Raw genomic sequence first — 20,267 nt, 5'->3', positions numbered from 1 at the left:
ATATTTATTGCCTGCCTATTATATTTCAACTATTGGGCCAGGCTAAAGTAGCTCAGCTGGCCAAACCAGGAATAAATCCAGGACCAGGTGCGAATGAGACCAAGACCCTGATGCCAGAGCTACCTGCCTCCAGAGAGAAGGCGAGAGAGAGAGAGAGAGAACTAGGTACAATTTGATTGATATTATTGGGACCTTTTAAATAAATTAGCTCTATTAATAACTGCTAAGAGGGATCAAACTGAATGAGAAACACTAATTCCTGGCTTTCATTTTGAAGCATCTAAGTGTTATAGATATTATGGGTATCTTCTGCGTATAATTCACCTTTGGCTCAAAAAAGATAATTCAAGTAAGAACAGTGTACATCCCGACTATATTTGGGTTTGGATATAGAGAATTCCATGTTCCACTTCTGTATTTTTACTAACCCAAGGAGCAGTGCTCGAACTGAATATCAACAAAACACACTGTTAAATCTGAATCTGCTTGCAGGTAAATTTATTTTTAAACATTTTTGCTATAGATCAGTGATAATTTAGGAGTAGGTGGTCATAGGATGACAGTATTATTTCTATATAGATCTTAGGAAAAGTGAGTTTCTGGATGAGATTATAAACAAAAAGAGCTCTAAGTTGTTTGTTTTAAATATTAAATAAAACACACTATGCTGAGATGCCCTAGGTTCAACCTTCAAATGTCCAAGCATCTTATAAGGATTCGTAAAATCATGTCAGGTTATTCTTTTATTTCAACAGAATGTACTCCCAGAAAAACATAGTGGGGGACGGTGGTGGTTGTTGGTGTCTTGCAATGGAAGGACCACTCTACTGGGGCAGTTGTGTGGATTGGGGAACAGGTCATCCAGAGACCTGGGTTTATTCCTGGTTTGGCCAGCTGGGCTACTTTAACAAGAGGTATAACCTCTCCAAGTCTGTTTCCACATCTGTAAAATGCAGTAGTTAAACCAGTGACCTCCAAGTCCATTTTTATACATCAGTGGATGTAAAAGCTTGTGGCTCATTTTCATAAAGCTGTATTAACATTACAAGATCTTGTGGAAACCTCAGCTGGTGGGGCTCCCTTTGAGCTACTCTGTGTCCTAGCTAGCACAGTGTTTTGGTTAGGGTGGCAAAGGAAAACAGGGTGGCGTCACCCTGCCACTCTTGGCTCAGAGCTTCAGGAGGCATTGATGATTCAGCACACGGTTCTCTGCCCTGTGGGTCAGGGCTGCAGGTGCCCAGGTGGGCCTTGTTGTGAGGGAGCTGCCAGCACTTTGGGGAGAGGCAGGAACTTGAAATGTGGACCATTTATAAGCACTCAGATTCCAGGACACTTTACTCAAGGTTAGGGGTGTCAACCTCCATCCCTTCATCAAACTGCCACCTTGGATAATTACGCTTCTCAAATGATTCTTGCATTTCAGTGCCGTGTGGCATCCACACTTCCTATTCCCTGGTGTTCTGCAGTTTGCTTGCTGTCTTCCAACCTCTAAACCTGATGACAAGGCTTTTATTGGTTGGGGGTAGGAGTAAGGGTGAGTATTCTTCCCAGACCCAGCAGGTCTGCTCTTTCAGGCCACTAAAGAGAAAAGAGAGAAAGAGCAAACAAAGTAAGCAGCCCAACACTATTTCCAAGCTGAGGGCGAAGGAAACGTACTGCCTCAAACACACTGGTGTCAACATTAGAGTCACTCTAGGTAGAGGGGGTCTTAGAAATCCTGGAGACGTTTTGCAAAGATTAATACAACACTTATTTGTATGAAAAACTATTTTTTAAGGGGGTAATAAGTTGTGAAACTACGAGGCTGTATAATCTTTAAGCTATGAGATGTCGACATAATTGTTTTGAGATCAGCCAATCAGACCACACATCTCGTACCACCAGGTTATAATGAGTGTTCATTAAACATCGTGATAACAACACCTTCCTTGTTTGCTAACAAAGGGGCATTCTCTTCATGTATCACTGATGACAGGTGATGTGGCACAATTAAAGTCATCTACTCATTCATTCCCTCTTTTTCCTGATTTCTTCCAGTGCTATCAGATGGTCAGAGAACATTTTCCCCCCTCCCCCTGATTTTTTCTCCTTCTTTTCTTCCTTCTCCTTTTTCTTTTTAAATCTTCCTCTGGGCTGAACGAGGCTCCCTCTTGTGAGGAAATGTCTCCCAGCTGACCAGTCAGGCACTTTGGGTGATGCTCGACTTTTCCAGGTTACTGGGACGCTAGTGGGTGAATTGGCGTCAACATTTACCATGTGGAACTCCAATAGCTGGAGACATCTGCCCGCCTCCCAAGATGACCAGTTTTTCCAGAGGAGTTGTTCACTCACCTTGCAGAGCTAGCCAGTAACTCTTCCACATGTGCATGAAAATCTGGCAAAATATTTTACTTTTGGAACATATTCTAAATATCTGCTTTTGTTTTCACCTATTTTATTGTGATTTATTGGTTTCCTATGCCTGACTAGTTCACTGTGATTTTAGACAAGTCATTGAAATTTTGATTGACCATTTACTAATCTCCAAAGTATCACTGGTCCAAATAAGGAGCTTTAATTCATTCATCTAAAATTTATGAAACCCAAACTTTGTGCATGATGCTGCATTTTGTGATTTTGGACTCACAGGACAGCATGATGTCTGCTGCTGTTCCCTAGAATTTACAATCTAACTGAAAGGATGGACATTTACATGTAAAAATAAAACTAACAGAGCTAGGCCATGTCTTATGTCCAATAAGACAATGTTGTTATGTACAAGAATATTAACTGCAGCATCATTTGTTATAACAACGTTTTGGGAAACAGCTAAATGTCCATTAATAGAAGACTGGTTAAACAAAGTATGATCATCTATACAATAGAATACTATATAGCCATGAAAAAGGAATGGGCTGGCTATGGAGGCACTCCAAAATACAGCTTTAAGAGAAAAAAGCAAGTGTGTAATAGTGTATACTGTGCTATCATTTGTAAAAAGAAAAGAATATGATGCAAAATCTCATCTATGCATTGAATATCTTTGAAAAGATATACAGGAATTTGGAAAAAACAAATGGCCCTTGGGAAGAGATGGGTGGTTAAGGAACGGGGAAGAAGGAAGACTCACTTTACCAATATCTTCTGGTTACTTGTCAGTTTTCCAGCCAGGTATATATATTATCAAGTTTATAAATTAAAAAAAATCTAAAATGTGCCCTAATTCTTAACTGGAAAATCTATTTTCTGTCCCCTTCAAGTCAGTTCTTCTCTGATGCTCCTAGCATGTAGAGTAGGACAGAGAAGGTGTTTGTATAACCTAACACTACATTAAACTTGGCATTTCAGGGAACTGTTTCAACATGATGATTCAAAAGGATGTGGGAAAGCGTCGAGGGAATGGATTTGGGGAATACAGGAGAGCAGCTGGAAGTGCTCTTAGTAGAAAGTTCTTCCTTCCCTGAGAACTTCTGCTGACTCTGTCAAACTCATAGGAATCCTCTGTCACTTGGACACCTGTGGCCAAGAAGGGGACTGGCAGCCCTGGCTCCTGTCATAAGGAGGGTCATATCTTCTTGGTTCTAAGTTCTTCCTGGCACCTTCCCAGAGGGTGTGGTAGTTTATCAGAACTTTGCTACCATCGATGATAACCCTTCGTAGACAAGAAGAAACTCAGAGTCAGGAGAGACTCTGGAAACTCTCCCCACCTCCCTCATCTGACAGTCAGGCCCTGGGGAGGAGTGACCTGCCCATGGACACATCAGGCTTCAGGCTTTGGGACTATGCCCTGGTTCCTCTAATTCTGAGTCCAGTGTTCTTTTTACAACACATCATGGTCCCCTTGGATTTTCAGTAGGGTTGACTCTAAGACCATTACAGCTGTTCCTCCAAAACTGATTGACTACTGTGAGGGCAAACTTGACAAGCCAGACTCAGGGCTTCCCATAGGGCCAGGCTGCTGAGACAGGTTTCAGGGTGGAAGTGAGGGGACCAGGGGATTCCCTCTTCCTGCTGGAGAGAAGGTGGGTGATCACACAGACTCCCAGCAAACAGCCAGGGCAGGGACTCTTCAGGGTACCCACCCCCCACCAAGGATTAAGTCCAACCTAGAAGTTATAGCATCAAATATCTTCACCCCAAATGTAACTTATATCCAGTTTTATCAGCGATAGGTCACATAAAACCTCCTACAGTCTCAGATCTGGAAACCATACTACAAGGGTAAAGTGGTAAGGAAAACAGACAAATTTATCCCCCCCTTTTTTTTTCTGTAGGAAAAAATAATAAAACCTCATTAGTTGGACTAACTTTAAAAAATATAATACGGGTAAATGTCCTCATCTGTTTTCTATCATTTCTCTTTGCGACTGATGAAAGTCCCTCTGTCTATGGGATGAAACTAAGTTCTGGGTGTCAGAGCCCATGGGACTGGGTTGGCAAATGCCTCCTCACTCCTGGGCACTGACCTCTAACCCAGCTGACAGTCTCACCTATGCAGCTCTGAACCTGTGCACCTTTTACTTTCTTTTACTAAAATAAATTTCCTCTTTCATGATGACTTCAGAAAATGGACTCTGGACTTGGAGATTATAAAGACAAGAACCAGCTTATCTCCGTCAGGGCCATGAATCACTGCCTCTTCCCACTCATTTCCACAGACACCTGAGTTAATTTAGTCTCATCTAATTCCTCCTGCTGTTTTCAGTGGGACTTCCGCCACCAAGGCAACATGAGTCAAAACGGATCATCCAACGGCTTAACGAATGGAGGTATCTGTTTGGAGCGGAATGTTTACAACAAAAACCACCAACCATCTTGTTTTTTCATGTTGTGACAGCCCGGAAGCTGTGCCCCAGTGACAGGGCCTCTCCATTTCTGTTTAGGACAGAGGCATCTTCTGATTTCTTGACCTGTTTGGCTTTCATCAAAAGTTTTGGAAGTTCTACCCAATGTCCAGTGTCCCAGGTCTCGATGAATTAACAAGTGTCAGCACTGAAGTTAATCTTCTTTCCTCATTTCCAGCCACAGCTCAAGGGTTTTGGTGTCTGTCTTTGGAAATGACTCAACTCACAGTTGGCGCTGGGGGTGGGGGCGGGGAACTGCACCACTGAATTAATTACGTCGCATCTTCAGGCATCTTCAGGCTTAGTCCTTTCATTTACTGAATTGGTGTCTAATTAACAGCTCAAGACAGCACTTCCTTGCAGATGAGTTTGTGTTTCATGAGGTCATAAAATTAGAGAAAAGGTCTGCCACACTCATTGCTCACCAGTCCTTGTCCCAAGCCTGACCCTGGTGACTTTCATTTCTGACTCCTCTCTAGGACTTACTTCCCTGTCTGCACGGGGCGAGTCTCCCAGAGGGGCAGTGAGCTCTCCCTGCTGCAGAAGTCACCTTCGAAGCATGTCCTGGGTCGGTTCTGTTCCCAGAACTCCACCCCCTCCCTTCTTCTTCTCCACATTCTTATTTGCCAGACGCTGGTGGACCACTGAGCTGCTGTCAGTATTTACCATACAGTTCTGGTTTAGGTGGTGGTCGTTTTACAAATAGATACAAATAGTCACAATGTACTTCCATGGCTTCTCTCTGCCTCCGTTTTTACCATCCCCCACTGCCTTTTTTTCCTTTCCCTGAATTAGGAAGAAGGTAGGGGAGAGGGGCTTACTCTTGTTCAGATCTAGAACCAGTTTCCAGCCCTGGCTCATTCTTCTCCCTGCCTAAAAACCAGAGTTCATGTTTACCAAATTCTTCACAAATACTAACTCATATAACACCCAACAACTGTGTGCTTGTCCCCAAGTCACCCCGGTGGTGAGCTGGCTCCTAATACTATGCAGTCTGCCTCTCGCCACCGATAGGCTGCCCAATCGCCTCTTGGCCAATGAAAACACACACACACTCATACACAACCTTAAATTTGAAAATAATTCATCTGATGTCATTTGGATCCACAGATACTCACTGTCTTCAATAAACTGACATCTTTGAGTTTGGGCATTGTCTCCTGGGGCGAAGTCTGGAGTGAAAAATACAAAAATGTTGATAAATGGGGAGAAAAAAATGACGTCAGAGTCAAAGTGTAACACAGAAATGTTATGCTTACCAAAACCATGCAAGTTTTTTGATGGTAAGACCTTATCCGTTCAGAATACTGGCCTCTGATCCAATAGAAAGGGTTTTATAAAAGTTCAGGGCTAAAATTCAGTCCTTGGCTGAAGGCATTGGTGGTATAGTGGTGAGCAGAGCTGCCTTCCAGTCCTTGGCTTATTAGTTGAGCCCCTCATTTAGAGTCATGTAGATTCTACTTACTCTTACTTTCTACGCCATTCTAAAAGGGCCAGGGGTCTTTTTTCGAGTCCATAGAAGATGAGAGACCACACATCAAAAGGCAAAGCTAGCAGGAAACACGCTGGAGACCTGCATCCTACAGTGGGCAAAAGAGGTGGCTGATACCGGAAGAGGAGGAAGAAGCACTTTACAAAGGAGCAAATGTAAGACCATGTCGTGTAGGAGATGAGAGCTGGTCCACAGCTACCCTGACATAGAGAAGCAGAGTAACAGTGTTCATCATCACATCCCTAAATCCCCAAGACAAGGACAGACCATGATTAGCTATAACATGATGAAGAGGTTCACAACTTTTTCAAGGAATTCCTATACATAGTGGTTAGTTTTATTGCCTGAAGGATATCAGTAATCCCAAGATAGCAAAAATGACTCACTCCCCAAGATTTCTGGTTGGCCAAGTTTTACTTTGTGTGTTTACATGCAAGTTATCCTGGAGATAAGCCTCACTGTCACTCTTAAAATAGTTTCTGATGACCATAATTTTATATCATCCAGTGACAAGTTCTCAGATTATGAAACAATAATTATCCTTAACACCATGAGTCTCTAAAGCATGACTGACTATTTCAAGAGACCCTGCATTTCTGCCAGTACAGGTTTCATGAATGATTCTGGCTAGAGCTGGAGTCAGCCTGGGACGGTGGTTATTTTGCACACATGAAAAGTCTGGTCACCACTTTGAAGGGCCTGGATTGTGTCCAAGGAGCCCTTCCTTTTTGCATAATGGTGCTTTAATTCCTGGATTACAAAAATATTTTACTAAAGAGAAAGGAACTGGATTTGTGGCATATTTTTATGCAATGATTAAACTTAATTCCCGATGTTCAAAATGAGCCTGTCAGTTATGAACTGACTAAATGAAATAATATATTTCAAAATCAACAGAATATTTGTATTCCCTCTTCTAATCAACATACAGTCAAAAGCCCAACATCACCACCACCTCAATTTTTGGTTAAAGAGCACTTTAAACCTTTCTATTGTGGAAATTTCCAAGCATCTATAAAAGTAGAGACAATAGCACAATGAACTTCTATGTACCCATCACCCAGCTTCAGCTTTTGTCAGTCTTAAATAGTACATGTTAGTGGGCCTACGTGAAGCTCCTTCTGTTTTAATTTTCCAGGAGGCTGGAAATATTTGGGGCTGGCCTCCAAGCAGAGCAGAGCCACAGATGTCCAACCACAAGGTGTGACTGGGAGGATGTCAAAGGTTCTTTATCCCCCAGATGACGACTGCCATCATTTGCGCCAACCATGCCTGGTGCTAACCACTGCACGCTGTCTGTAAAGTTCTGTTTTAAAATGCCTTCCTGCTGGGAAATTCCTCACCTCTTGTTAATAATTGGTTTAACAGAGTAAGTTGGTTTTTATCTATTGATTTTCTTCTAGAACAGAAGACCTGGGAGAGAAACTCTAACATCCCTGTAGCCTGGAGACAGACCAGGCCCTGAAATGGAGAAAGACAATTGAACCATGTGAGGTGAGAGAGACTCAGTGCCATCCAGGATTAGCCCTGATGGTATTTCCTTTAAGAGTTGCCTTGGGAAAAAATTAATAATGGAAACACTTTTATTACCAAGAATCAGGATTTGGGAGTAGAAGAAAGAATGGTCCTTTTATCACTTAAAAAAATAGCTTAAATCCTCACCATTTAAAAATACTTTTTAGTTAAGGTAAGATGACATTCAAAAGTTTCTGGCCACCTCTATTTTGAGCAGCTGTGAAAACTGGCCTGTCATCTTAGGAAGAATCATTTGGGTGGTCCTTTTCACTTATGTACTGTCAGAAATTGTTAGTAGGACTTCGTGTGTGTGTGGCTTGACAAAAGTGGCCCTCTTTGTCTGTTTTAGGACATCCTTGCAGCAGGGAGTAGACACACTGTCAGAACAGCCAAAGAGGAAAGAGACTGAGTTTTTGGCTGTTATTCTTTGAGGTTCAATGTTATAAGAACATTTTGATGGACTGGTATTGCCCTGATTGAGGTCAGCTGGTGAAAAGGATTCTAGAATTCCACCCTGTGCCCACCTTACCCTGGCCATGAGAACTCAGCAGATGTGAGAAGTCTGAACTGGTGACCTTGGCTTGGGTCTGTCTTGTTTGGGAGAAAGTGGGTCTGGCAGCCATCATATGTCTTGACAGATCTGCCTCCAGCAACAAAACCAGAGCAACAGTGCTTGGACCAGGTAAGCCTCTTGGTTCTTAAAATTATCACAGGAAGGGACAGACTTATAGGCAGGAAGGAGAGACACACTCACAGGCAGGAGAGGGGCTCAAATCTTATTAATCTTAATGTTAAAAGAACTGTGATTATTTTGTAGCTTAAACCAGTAAAGCAGAGCATAAGTTCCTAGGAAACAGATTCTAGGGAAAAAGCTTCTAGGGAAGTTGACTCACGTATTAATAAATACATAGCGTGAGTTTGTAGTTGATTTTTGTTTTCTTCCTTTTCTTTTTTGGTTCTTTTAAAGTCCACTCTTCCTGGAATAAAAATGCATTGTTTTCTATTTAGGAAATAGAAGGACAATAGGAGTTTTGGGTTTTTTTAATCCAAATATCCTGTGAGCGTGGAATCCACCTCTCCCACCAGAGCACCTGTCTCCTCTCCCTTCTGTCTCTGGGTGGGTACCCCCTAGAGTGGGCACTCACTACCAACAAACAGTACAGAGAGTGAGGGGACAGCAGGATGGGCAGTTTTGATGGCAGACAATAAGCTTAGGGGAACAGGGACAGCAAGACCCAATCTCCCGGCAGGTCAAGGGGCAAGACTGGGCCGGGGAACCAGAGAACCAGAGGTGGGGATTGAGGGAAAGGTCGGGGCAGTCGCTTTCAACCGTAGTTCAGTTCGGAAATGTGGGTGAGTTTGCATGAGTCCCCGGGGACACGCAGGCAGAGTGCAGATTTCCGGGTCTCACCTCACACCTGGTTTGGAAGATTCAGGGTCAGGCACAGGAATCCCCAGATGATTCTGGCCCAAAAGTAGCCTGGGGGCCTCTCTTTAAAAACTTGCAGCCTGGCCCGGTGAGTCTGCAGGAAGAAGAAAACGCAGGTTGGGATTTCGTAAGCTCATGCTCACTGTAACTCAGGAACCGCCTCTCAGCAGCGAGCAAGAAACTCACTCGTTCTGGTTGCACAGAAACTCCTCGTGGACTTGGATGATGTAATACGGTGATGACGACGGTGTCACACTGGTTCTGGTTCCAAAGGCTCCTGGCTGACGGCCTGAGGGCGGGACACAGTAACTTTGACGGGCATTACCCACCAGACTCCCTCGGTGATGCACTCACTTCCCGGACTCCTTCGCGGGGTTGCCGGGCGGGGCGGGGGTGGGGGGTGGGGGGAGCGGGATGGGGTGTCTGCGCCATACAAAGGGGAGGAGCCATCACCCTCCCTTGTGCAGGGAGGGTCTTGCTGGAAAGTCTAAAATATTTTTTTAATGTGTTCCTCAAAGTGCTCTACTGAGAACAGTCATCTCTACAGTTTGGGTAGAATTCACAGGAAGGGTCCTACCATTGATGCTTTGCACAAAGACTGGCAGGAGTCCCAGACTCTCTCCTGATGCTCTGCCAGGCACTTCTGAATCGGAAAACCACCGACCCCGTGGTTTGGAAGAACCCGCCCACTTCTGATGTTTTGTCACCAATAACCGCTGCCTAGAATTCCCTGAGCACCCACCCTGTGCTCAGCCACGTGGGGGGTTCCCCTGGGGAGGTAAGGTGACCGTCCTTCAGGAGCATGGAGATGGAGAACAGAGGCTTATGGAGAGCTGAGATATGCTTCTCCAGCCCATGTACTTCACCTTCACAGTTTTCAGGAAAACCATGATTTGTGTAATTATTTCCTCACTAGCAGAAGACTCTGGAGAGGAGGAATAGAGTGTCTGTATCTCCAAAGCTTAGTAGAGTGCAAGGCACATCTTAGACTTCAATCCATGGCTGAGGAATGAATGAATGACCTACCAGCTGGCTGAACCATGTGTGGAGTGCTGGAAGGAAAGTAGAGGCAGAATTAGGGGCCAGAGTTGGGGACTGACCCCCAGACAACAGAAGCTCACTGAACATTTCTGAGCAAGGGGTCACATGGAGCCTTCCACCTTTCAGGAAGATTAATGTGCAGTGAGGCTGATGGATAGGAGATGGGAGGGTCTGTGGGAGGCTACCCCAGGAGGAAAGCCTCACCCTGGACCTCCCCACCTCCTCCCCAGAAACTGTCACAGATTCTTGAGTCCCATAGGTGGGGTTTTGTCCACATCTGCATTAGAAGGGATAACACCACTGGAACTGCTTTTGATACACGAAAGCAATGGGGTTGAATGGACGCATCTATAGTGATTCTGATACCCATACGTGGACCTGTGCACGTGCACCTGGAGTTAAGGTGGTTGGCCGGGCAGCACATCCCTTCCCTATGAACCCCGTCAGGACTTCAAGGTGTCCTTTAGTTCCTAGAAGAGCTCATTTTCCAAACACACACTCCACTTGGTGCCCTGAGTTAATGGGTGCACATCTCACTCTCATGGAATAATTTACTCACTGCAGTTCAACAAACGATTATTATGGCTATTATTAATATTGGGCCTAATAATAGTCCCAGTAATAAACATGTTTCTTGGGGAACACCACATTGCTAGCAATTAAAACATAAAAGAACACAGTCCCCAGGGACCTATAATGCAAGATGATCAGGCAGTTGGGAAGGTTTTTTGGCTTTTGTTTTTTTAACTTTTCCCCTTAATCTCATTTTCATTGTGTGGGTGGAAATCACCCCTTGAGGGATCAGCCTTAAGGCCATGTTCTGGACTTATTTCAAAAAAGGCTAAGGGGTGTCATGGTCCCAGAAGCCCTGAAGTATGCCTCCCCCCCAGACCAGTCCTGTCCAGTAGAAATACAATGTGAGCCACATGTGCAATTTTAAATTGTCTAGTGGTCACCTTAGAAAAGGTAAAAAGAAACAGGCTAAGGAGTTTGAGAATTTTCTTTAACCTGATACAGCCAAAATATCATTTCAACATCTAATCAATATAAAAATTGTTAATGAGATGTTTGAGATGCTTTTGCTGTTGTCGCTCGAAGTCTCAGAAGTACAGCATCTATTTCATCCTTACAGCACGTTTCTCTTCGAACTGGCCACAGGGCCAGGGTACCCACTGGCTGCTGTAGTGGACAGCACAAAGCGAGCCCCTCTGGGAAGATGCTTCTGTGTCACCCAGCTGGGGGCACTGCGGGCCAGCTGCATGAGGAGGCCCCTCTTGGGCACTAGCCCCAGGAATTGAGCAAAGTAAGGGGAAATATCCAGTGCTTGCCCCTCCCGGCACCCGCTGAGCAGAATGGATGTTCTTCCAGTAGAGAAGGTTCAGCAAAGAAAGAAATGTTGTGGTAAAGATGGGGGAGAGCCTCTATCGGTTTGGAGATTCTGAGATTTTGTGCATCCAAGTCATGCTACTAGGACTCTGGGCAGTCAGGAAAGAGGAGGACAGGTCCAGGCAGAACCAGAGAGGAAGAGGAAACCAGGCTGGTGAGAGGGGATTTGCTGCACCCGAATCTGGCGGGGTGGGGGGTTGGGGGGAGGGAGGGGACGGGGGATTACCGACTTCAGGGCTTCCTTAGAGATGATCCTGTCTACCTGGGGCTGGAGAGCTTGCCAAGAAAGGAAGGAGCCACCAACTGCACCAGAGAGACTCATCTGAGGGATGAAAGGAATGTCACCCAACCACCCAAGGGGAAGAGGGACTCGGGAGACTTTCTTTACCTCAAAGACGCTGCTGAGGCCAGACAGCCAGTGGCCAGAGCTCCCTGGCTCCTGGAGACCTTGGGGGGCTGGGGGTGTCCAGTCTCCCCTCCAGCTTTAATAAATAGGATTGGAAATAACACATGGTAAAAGAATCCAAAGTGTGTCAGATGATTCTAAGTTATTAAATATGACGGAGAGGTGTGTAACAGGCAGTGGCTGCCTGGTTCCCCCATTGTCTGTATCAGGGGAATGAATCAACCTCCAGACTGAGTAATGCAGGGTCGGGCTGCCTCACTCAGGCTGCTGCTTCCTAAAGAGCACTGGGGTCTTTCCCAAGTCTCTCAGGCTCAGCCAGGCGCTCTCGTCCCAGGTACAGGTGCTGCTTCACGCCCCGCAGCAGGATTGGCCTTCTGCTGCTCGGGAGGAATTTTCCTGTCAAAGGCCACAAGTGTGCCATGATGCTATAGAATTAGGCCTTTTAAAATGAAAGTAGAATTCCAGGGTCACGGGACATTGACCACTGACCACGGAGACAGAGATACCTCGGGTCGAATGTCAGCCTATGAACTCTGAAGATGACACACGATGTGGGCCTGGCTGGGCATGACTCACCGGGCTATTCCAGTGCCGGGGGCGGGGGGAGGGGAGGGGAATGAGCATATCTGGACGGCAGGTACACTTAGGTAGCTGTTAGTTTTCAGACCAATTTCTAAAGAAATGATACATGTTTAGGCTTTGGGGTTGGAAAACAACCATGCGACTGAATTCTTGACAGCCCAAGGGAGACTCTGCAGTCTTACGGTGCTGCGGGGTCCCACGCAGAGGCCCACCTGGGCTGCGCTAGCAGTGGACCTCTTCCAGACCAGCTTGCTTGGAAGCCACACATCTGGTAAGCGAACAGGAGGGAAATGTGTTCCTCCTGGGTTGGCCCCACAGAGGAAATGGCCCACTCCTGGAGTTCAAAGCTCCCTGACTGCTCAGAAGCGGGGACCATGTGTATCGGCCTGCCCCGATTCGGAAAGCCCACCTGCTGAGGACAGGCAGCACCTAGGCAGTGGTGGAGAACGAAGTCTGAGGCTGGCAATGAAGGAGCAGGGCAGAGGGAGGCTTGCTCCAGGGAGCCTGGCCAATGGACAATTGCTTTTTATGACATGGCATACATTATGTCGATGGTTTCATTTCTGGTTATTACCTTCTATTAAAAAGCATCTTGAGTAAGATGATTAGAGGGGCATCTTATTCCCGCCTCAGGAATCTACTCTCAAATTTTCAGTGAACTGTTGTTTTTCCTGGACATAATATTATGATCGTTCTTGTTATGGTTGTGATTATGTAAACTGCTAGTTGTCCAGTGGCTCTTGTTATTAGCCATTGCTCACAACCCCTTTTCTTTGAGGTAAACAGATGTAGAGTGATGCCCAAGCAGGGCACAGAGAGGTCAAGCACCCCAGAAAGTTCTCTCCTGGCATGGGCCATCTCTAGACTAGAGTGCTAGCACCTTGCCAGGGGCCAGGGGTGCCAGAGGCATTCCTCCCCTCTCCTCCCCAATGTCCTTGCCAGGACCGGTCTTGGGAACTGTGGACAAATGAAGAACAACATGCCCAGGGTGTTGTCTGCGCCTCCTGTTTCCAGATCCAGCCCTGGTCCCATGCCCTGCACCACACTGGTGCTGGAGTTTTGCCATGGGTCCCTGGTGCTTTTGGTTTGAGTGACCTGCCTACTGGCAGGTAGAATGGCCTAGATTGGCTGCATCCCAAAATGAAGAGTCAGAGCTAGGAACCACAAATATGCCTGAATCCTGAAATGGAACTAAAACACTGTGGGCCATTGTCACCTGGCTCTCCACCAGCACCTCACTCAAAGTCTAAATCAGATGTGTTAGCTTACCCCTAAGCCAAAACTTAGCATCTACTGAATTCTATCAATGGCATCTCTCAGTTACCCAGGAGAAAAACACCTTAGAATTATTTTTTTAATTAATTATAAAAGTATACACCTATTGCAAAAAAAAAAAAAAATGCAGAAGCTTACAAAGTAACAACTAAAAATGTGCCCCTGCAACCCCACCTCTCTATCCCACTCCTCCCAAGTATTCGTGTACATCATTCAAGACTTTGTTCTGTGCAACCAAGACATATTTTCTTTTGCTGTGGTTATTATCTCTGACCATGCCCTTGGCTTCCTTCTAATATCCATTAATCATCAGTTCCACTAATTTTCCTTTTATGTTTCTCACATGCATCCAGTCTTTCCATCCGAATCCCTATTGCCTTGCACTTGGAACAGCAGTGTCCCACAGTGAGATGAGGGGGGGCTTTGGAACTGAATGACTTAGGTCTTGATGTCTCCACTTGAGCAAATGACTTCCCTTCCTTGAGCCTCAGTTTCTATCTGCTCGAAGGGGATAATAATATCTCCCTTTTGAGGCTGATGAAAAAGAACAGAGTTGTAAAGTGCGAGGACAGAGCAGGTGCTTAATAAATGTCCACAATTAATATTCTCCCCTAAGTGGCCTCAAGAACACTCTTTTCAGTCCCCTCCAAGTTAGCTTGCATACTATGGTTAGATGAAGCTTTCTTAAAGCGCTTCTTTTATTTTGATAGTCTCTCGCTCCAAACCTAAAGGCTTTCTATAGTTTATACAACACGTGGCAACTAATCTTAAACTCACACCTCAGCTCCAGTTGATCAGTAGGTAGGGTCTGCAGAGAGGCTGGCCCTGGGCCTGGTGGGAGAGAGTGCCGGGTTAGAGCAGCAGCGTCTGTGCTGAGAGGCGAGGTACGGAGTGGTGGGCAGCCCTGACCTGCAGGACAAAGTGCGGCATTACTTCACGTCGTCTACCCGCGGAGGATTCCCTCCTGTCCTACAGATGTCCTTCCTCCCTCTGGGCTGGCCTGCCACCTGCCACGCATCCTGTAGGTCCTGGGCCGGTGGGAACCTCCCCACAGGTCTTGCTGCAGCTGGCGGACTCCCATCACTGGAGCTCACGTGCTGTTTCCCCAGAGGCCAAGCACTCTTTATGACACTGCTGTTGCTTTTCTTCATCGCATGTCATCTCTGTCTGAAGTGGCCCTCTTTGTTTTCCTGCATGTTGTCTGTTGTTCCTGTGACGACCTGAGCACCTGAAGGCAGGGGCTTTCTCTTATTCACCAGTGAGTCTGGGAAACCTAGACTGTGGCCTGGTACCAGCAGGGGCTCAGTGTCGTGTGCCCATCCAGCCAGGGGCTCCTTTGATGCCTGAAGCCTGTCTTCTCAAGCCGATCATGACTCCAGGCCAACGACTGAGTCTGATTCTTCCTAGTACCTGCCACATGTAGTCCAGCCTGGCACATAAAATGTGCTCAATAAAACCTGGATTGGCTGACTGCTATGGCCTTCAGAGGGAGTTTTACTAAGGCATGTAGGCCCGGGAGCTGCATCAGATTCTTTGTCCCAAGCCTAAAGTTCGCATGTATGTCCAATCTGCCTTATGCAGGCCATTTTGCATGCCTGCGGGTGATTCCTCTCTGGACTTTCTCCTTAATAATTTTCACAAAATCACTTATTGCTGAGTTTCCTGTTTCCCAGAGATAACCTGATGATGTGCCCTGTGCTATTTATATGTTGACTATTCTGGTTTTGACTTTTTGTCTTAGCATCACGTGTCTGCTGGAATGAAAGCATCTAAAGGGCTTAGAATGTTAAAATCCATCCTGCAAAGCAGTAGTCTGGCCCTCAGAGAAGGCTGCAGAACAGAAATGACAGCTAACACAGAATCTTTTTTTGCCAATGTGGGCAAACTTCCAGAGGAGAAACGATGAAAGGTTATTAAGTTCTCTGTGTTTAAGTATATTTTCACTAGTCACTTTTCTGCTCCCATATTGTTTTGATTGAAGTTTTCCTTCAGTTCATTTAGGTCTGAGGTCACATAACATCAACACTGAAGAGCACATTATGGAGAAAAAAACTGTTTTCATATTCTGCCACCCCAACATTGTTTCCATTTTTTCTTGCTTTCTCCCAAACTTTCTGCATACGCATATTTCCTCACATAGGTATAATCAGATGTGTTTGAGGAAGATAAATGTTTTACTGCTAAGGTTAATAATAATAAATGTAATTTGTTATTATTATTAAAGCACCAAATAGTCTTACTTTCTATAAGAATATGCTCATTTTTTCCAAAGGCCTAGGTTTTTAATTGCTGGGCCTTGAGCAAAATCCAGAGGTATCAGATATCAAGGAAGAAAATAATGGAAATGTCTGGTAAAGAACACACATGGTAGGAGGAAGGGATAGGTAATAGGTCAGTGGTAGAGCGCAGGCTTAGCACGCACAGGGTCCTGGGTTCAATCCCCAGTACTTCCATTAAAAAAAAAAAAAAGCACTAATTAAATTAAATTAAATTTAAAAAAAAAGAATGCCCATACCTATGCAGCAAGACGTTTTACATGTTCCTCTTTTAGACACGTTCCATGAGTTGTGAAAGATAAAACACTTCACTCTGCCCCAGTTACCACAGAATTGGCTTCCATGGGTTTTGAATGCCAGGAAATGATATAAGTCGATCCTTATTATTTTCAGATTCCACATTTGCAAATTCATCTACTTGCTGAGATTTATTTGTAACCCCAGGATCAATACTCACAGCGCTTCTGCAATCACTTACAGACACACACGTGCAGAGCAGCAAAAATTCTGTCACCCAACATCCATTTATTTCAGCTGAAGCTGAACAAGGCAATGCGGTCCCCTTGTTTCAGCTCAGATGCTGTAAACCAGTGACTTTTCACAGTCTAGTTAATTCCACGTTATGCCCCTCTGTACTTTTTTGTTAGTGACTTCTTTGTTTAAAATGGCCCCAGGCATAGTGCTGTTAGCTGCCTGGTGTTCCCAAGTGCAGGAAGCTGTGCTGTTCCCTCCAGAGAAAATATGTGTGTTAGAGAAGCTTCATTTAGGCATGCTGTTGGCTGTGAATTCAATGTGGATGAATCAATATATATTAAGCCAGTGGTCTTTAAATAGGAACACACATAACACAGTTATGTATTGATCAGTTGATGAAAATGTTGTGACCAGAGGCTGGTGGGAACCTAACCTGTATCTTCAGTGGTTCCGTATTCATGAATTCAGTGTTCCCAGTGACTTGATGGAACATAACTTATCACCACAAGTGATGAGAATTGACTAGGGAAACTTTTGTGTTCATGTGTATCTCTTGAAAGGGAGAGGACTATGACTTTCATCAAATTCCCAAGGAGATATTGAAAAAACTTTATTCATTGCTTCGGACTCCCTGTTAGAAGGAAAAATAATGCTAGTCCTCTGGAAAAAAAATCATAGGCGTGGCTTCAAATGACTGGCTGGAACGGCCCCGCAGATGGCACTGGCCTCCCCATTTGGACCTGTGCTCATCCCAAGGGAATGAAAAGCAAGAGTCTTCCAGGCCAAGCAGAATCAGAGACTCGGCTCTAGAGGCACTCTGAACCAGCTTGGAGGAATGGTATGTGTTAGAACCCTAAGGAAACAGTGCCCTGATTCACTCCTGTCATCTCAAAGAGATAGCCTTTTAGTAAAGAAAAACAAATGTAAGCACATAATAACAGCTGCTGTTCGTTGAATGCTTATTAAAAACTAATATTATTGCAGGTAACTCTTAAAACCATCCCAGGAGGGAAAGCATGACTAGCCCCAATGAACAGATGAAGAAACTGAGGCTCACAGAGATCAAGCCGCTCACCCAACTGTGGCAGGAGGCAGGGCTGGGACTGGAGCTCGGCTCAGAAGGACTCAAAAGGCCACATTCCTAACCACTGCTCAGAGGGGTCATGACTTGCTTGGCCTGATTCTCCCCCAAGTCCCTTAACCACGAGGAGCCCCAGTGTGTTTGAGGTGTGATGCATTTTGCCACCGTCTGCTCTGATGACTTCTCAGAAGCCCGTCAGCCACGGTGGAGAGTTGTGTGACGCTGCACTCCAGGGTGATGAACTGTAACTCCCTAGCTCTTCTCATATCATGCTGTGGTGGCAAATTCTAGGAGTTTCTAAAAATAGGTGGCAAATTCTAGGAGTTTCTAAAAATAGCGTTGGGATTTCTGCTTTGCTAGAGAAGGGATTGTTCTGACCTTTTGCCTAACAAGGCCCACCTCCTGAGGGTGACAATTTCACTGCTTCGCATGACATTTGGTTTCCCTCACATGTGGCCGCTCCGATTATACTTACAGGAAATCAGAGAGAACCTCTAACCTCCTCCTGCTCTATTTTTTGCTTTTCATTCTCTTTCTCTTCCACTCCTCACCCCGCCTTTGGTTTCTTGAGTCTTTGAGACTCTTCTTGAAACCCCTCCCGCTGCTCGCAGCCACACTGAGTGTGTCTTGGGGAAGGAAAGGTGGCCAGGTGACAAGGGCCTGACTTCCACTCACTGAGCCAGGCGTCACTGTCTCTGCCTTTCCCCCACTTCAGAGGTAGGATTGCCCCAGGATCCAGTCCCAGCCTCTCGAGGGAGGTGCTGCCTGAAGAAAATCCTTTAATAGCTTCCATGTCCGAATCTAGAAAACAAGGTCATCACACTTACCTACTGAGTGCAGGTGCTGGGAGGCTTCATTACTGTCCGCAGGTGCTTTGAGATCTTTGGATGAAAGCCTTTCTGCAGGTAAGCCTTGCCATCAGCTTGTTTCAGAGCTTCCCTGCTAGTCTCGCTCCGCCAAGGCCACTCTCCAGGGGAGAGGAATGTCATCACGTTAACGAAGTACACGTGAAATAGGACCAGTATTCAGGGCAGAGGCCAAAATTCTTAGCACAGGTTATGCCGAGCTGCGTTTCCTGCTGAGAGAAGGTACGTGTGAAATATTGTTGGGTGCAAGTTGCCAGTGGAGGCACGGCCACGTCGAGTGAAACACGACGCAGCAGCCTGCACAAAGCCTTTTAAAGGGGTGGGTAGCGTTTCAGAAATCATTTTTTTTCCCCCAGCCTCAATGGCTTGATGTTTGTAAAGTCTAACCAATTAAAGTAGTGTCCAAAGGTGGATTTTGATGGAAGTGGAAATGGGGTTGGGGTGTTCAAGTCATGGGCAACTAAAGCCATTCGGCAGCAGTGTCTCTACCTGCAGAGCAAGCCCAGCTTCCTGTGTCCTGAGCTCCACACAGACACTGTCCAGATCCTGCTCTTCAGCAGCCAAGCTCCTCTGTATGCTGCCTTCTTTCACCAAGAGCCCAGTCCTGGTAAGAAATCCCCCATCAGGTGACTCAGCCAGCCCCCTTGGCCTTCCTGACATCTCTTAGGCAATTCTTTCAGGATGATAAGACATCCCCAAATATTGTCTGCTTTCATTGAACCCTCAGCCTGCGTGAGAGGGCTGCTCTGATTAGAGAGGTGTTGATGGGGTTATGGTCTCTAAATACCAAAGAGTGAAAAGCCCTGGGCTTTAGAGACAGTACGATACAGTTCAAATCCCAGTTCTACCACAAACTAGCTGTGTGTCCTTGGACAGGCCTCTTAACCTCTCTGTGCCTTAGTTTCTGCAATTGTAAAATTGAGCTCCTTGGCTGATGTAAAGGTTAAATGAGAGACCATATGGAACGTGCTGGACACACTGGAGGTGCTCCATTCATGTTAGCTCTCCTGAAAAAAGGGAGAGAGGGATGGTTGTGCAAAGTGGTAATTCTAACTTTGAGAAGCTAATTTCCTTTTGTATCATTTGGCTATGTAAATTATGCTAGAGCTCATTCCAGAAAACCACAAGGTGCAGGGTTGATTTTTTCTGGGACATGCTTGCCTTGACCAGTGGTTCTGATGCCTCTTCCTGGGTCAGCCTCACCACTGCAGTTTCTCTTCTGGATGCTGTCTCGCCTCTGCTTTTCTCAGATGCTCCCGAATTCTTCCAGATAAAGCATCTGCTCAAAAGCACATGAAGTGGGGTGGGTATAGCTTAGTGGTACAGCACGTGCTTAGCATGCACGAGGTCCTGAGTTCAATCCCCAGTACCTCCATTTAAAAAAAAAAAAAAAGGGAAAAAAAAGCATATGAAGGAAATCAAATCTGCTGTTGGTGCCCATCCCAGGGACTGCCATGACCCCATTCCAGGGGCTGCTCTGAACTGAGAAGGGGCAGGAGAGGGCAGACCCTGAGACTTTGCCCAGCTGCTCTGCTTTCCAGCTCCCCTCCAGGCTGGGCTGCATTCTTGATGCATGTTTGACCTTCGATGTATTCTGAAGCTGCAATTTTTGAAAACGTAG

The 20,267-nt window shown here is 45.6% G+C and overlaps 1 long non-coding RNA gene across 2 annotated transcripts; it reads right to left on the bottom strand.

The window, feature by feature from the left end:
- Positions 1-640: 640 nt before the first annotated feature.
- LOC116154364 (uncharacterized) lies at positions 641-18,851 on the bottom strand. 2 transcript variants are annotated; one of them, XR_010381456.1, is made up of 5 exons: positions 18,608-18,851; positions 9,446-9,548; positions 9,242-9,353; positions 5,942-5,995; positions 641-1,578 (listed from the first exon to the last, which is right to left on the bottom strand). It is a non-coding gene; the product is annotated as an uncharacterized LOC116154364 (long non-coding RNA). The 2 variants fall into 2 exon arrangements; XR_004138238.2 differs by lacking the exons at positions 641-1,578; positions 5,942-5,995 and having other exon boundaries at positions 8,890-9,353.
- Positions 18,852-20,267: the final 1,416 nt, after the last annotated feature.

Source organism: Camelus dromedarius, chromosome 6 (genome assembly GCF_036321535.1).
Source record: "Camelus dromedarius isolate mCamDro1 chromosome 6, mCamDro1.pat, whole genome shotgun sequence".
Classification (NCBI taxonomy): domain Eukaryota; kingdom Metazoa; phylum Chordata; class Mammalia; order Artiodactyla; family Camelidae; genus Camelus; species Camelus dromedarius.
This window is presented reverse-complemented; position numbering and strand designations above follow the sequence as displayed.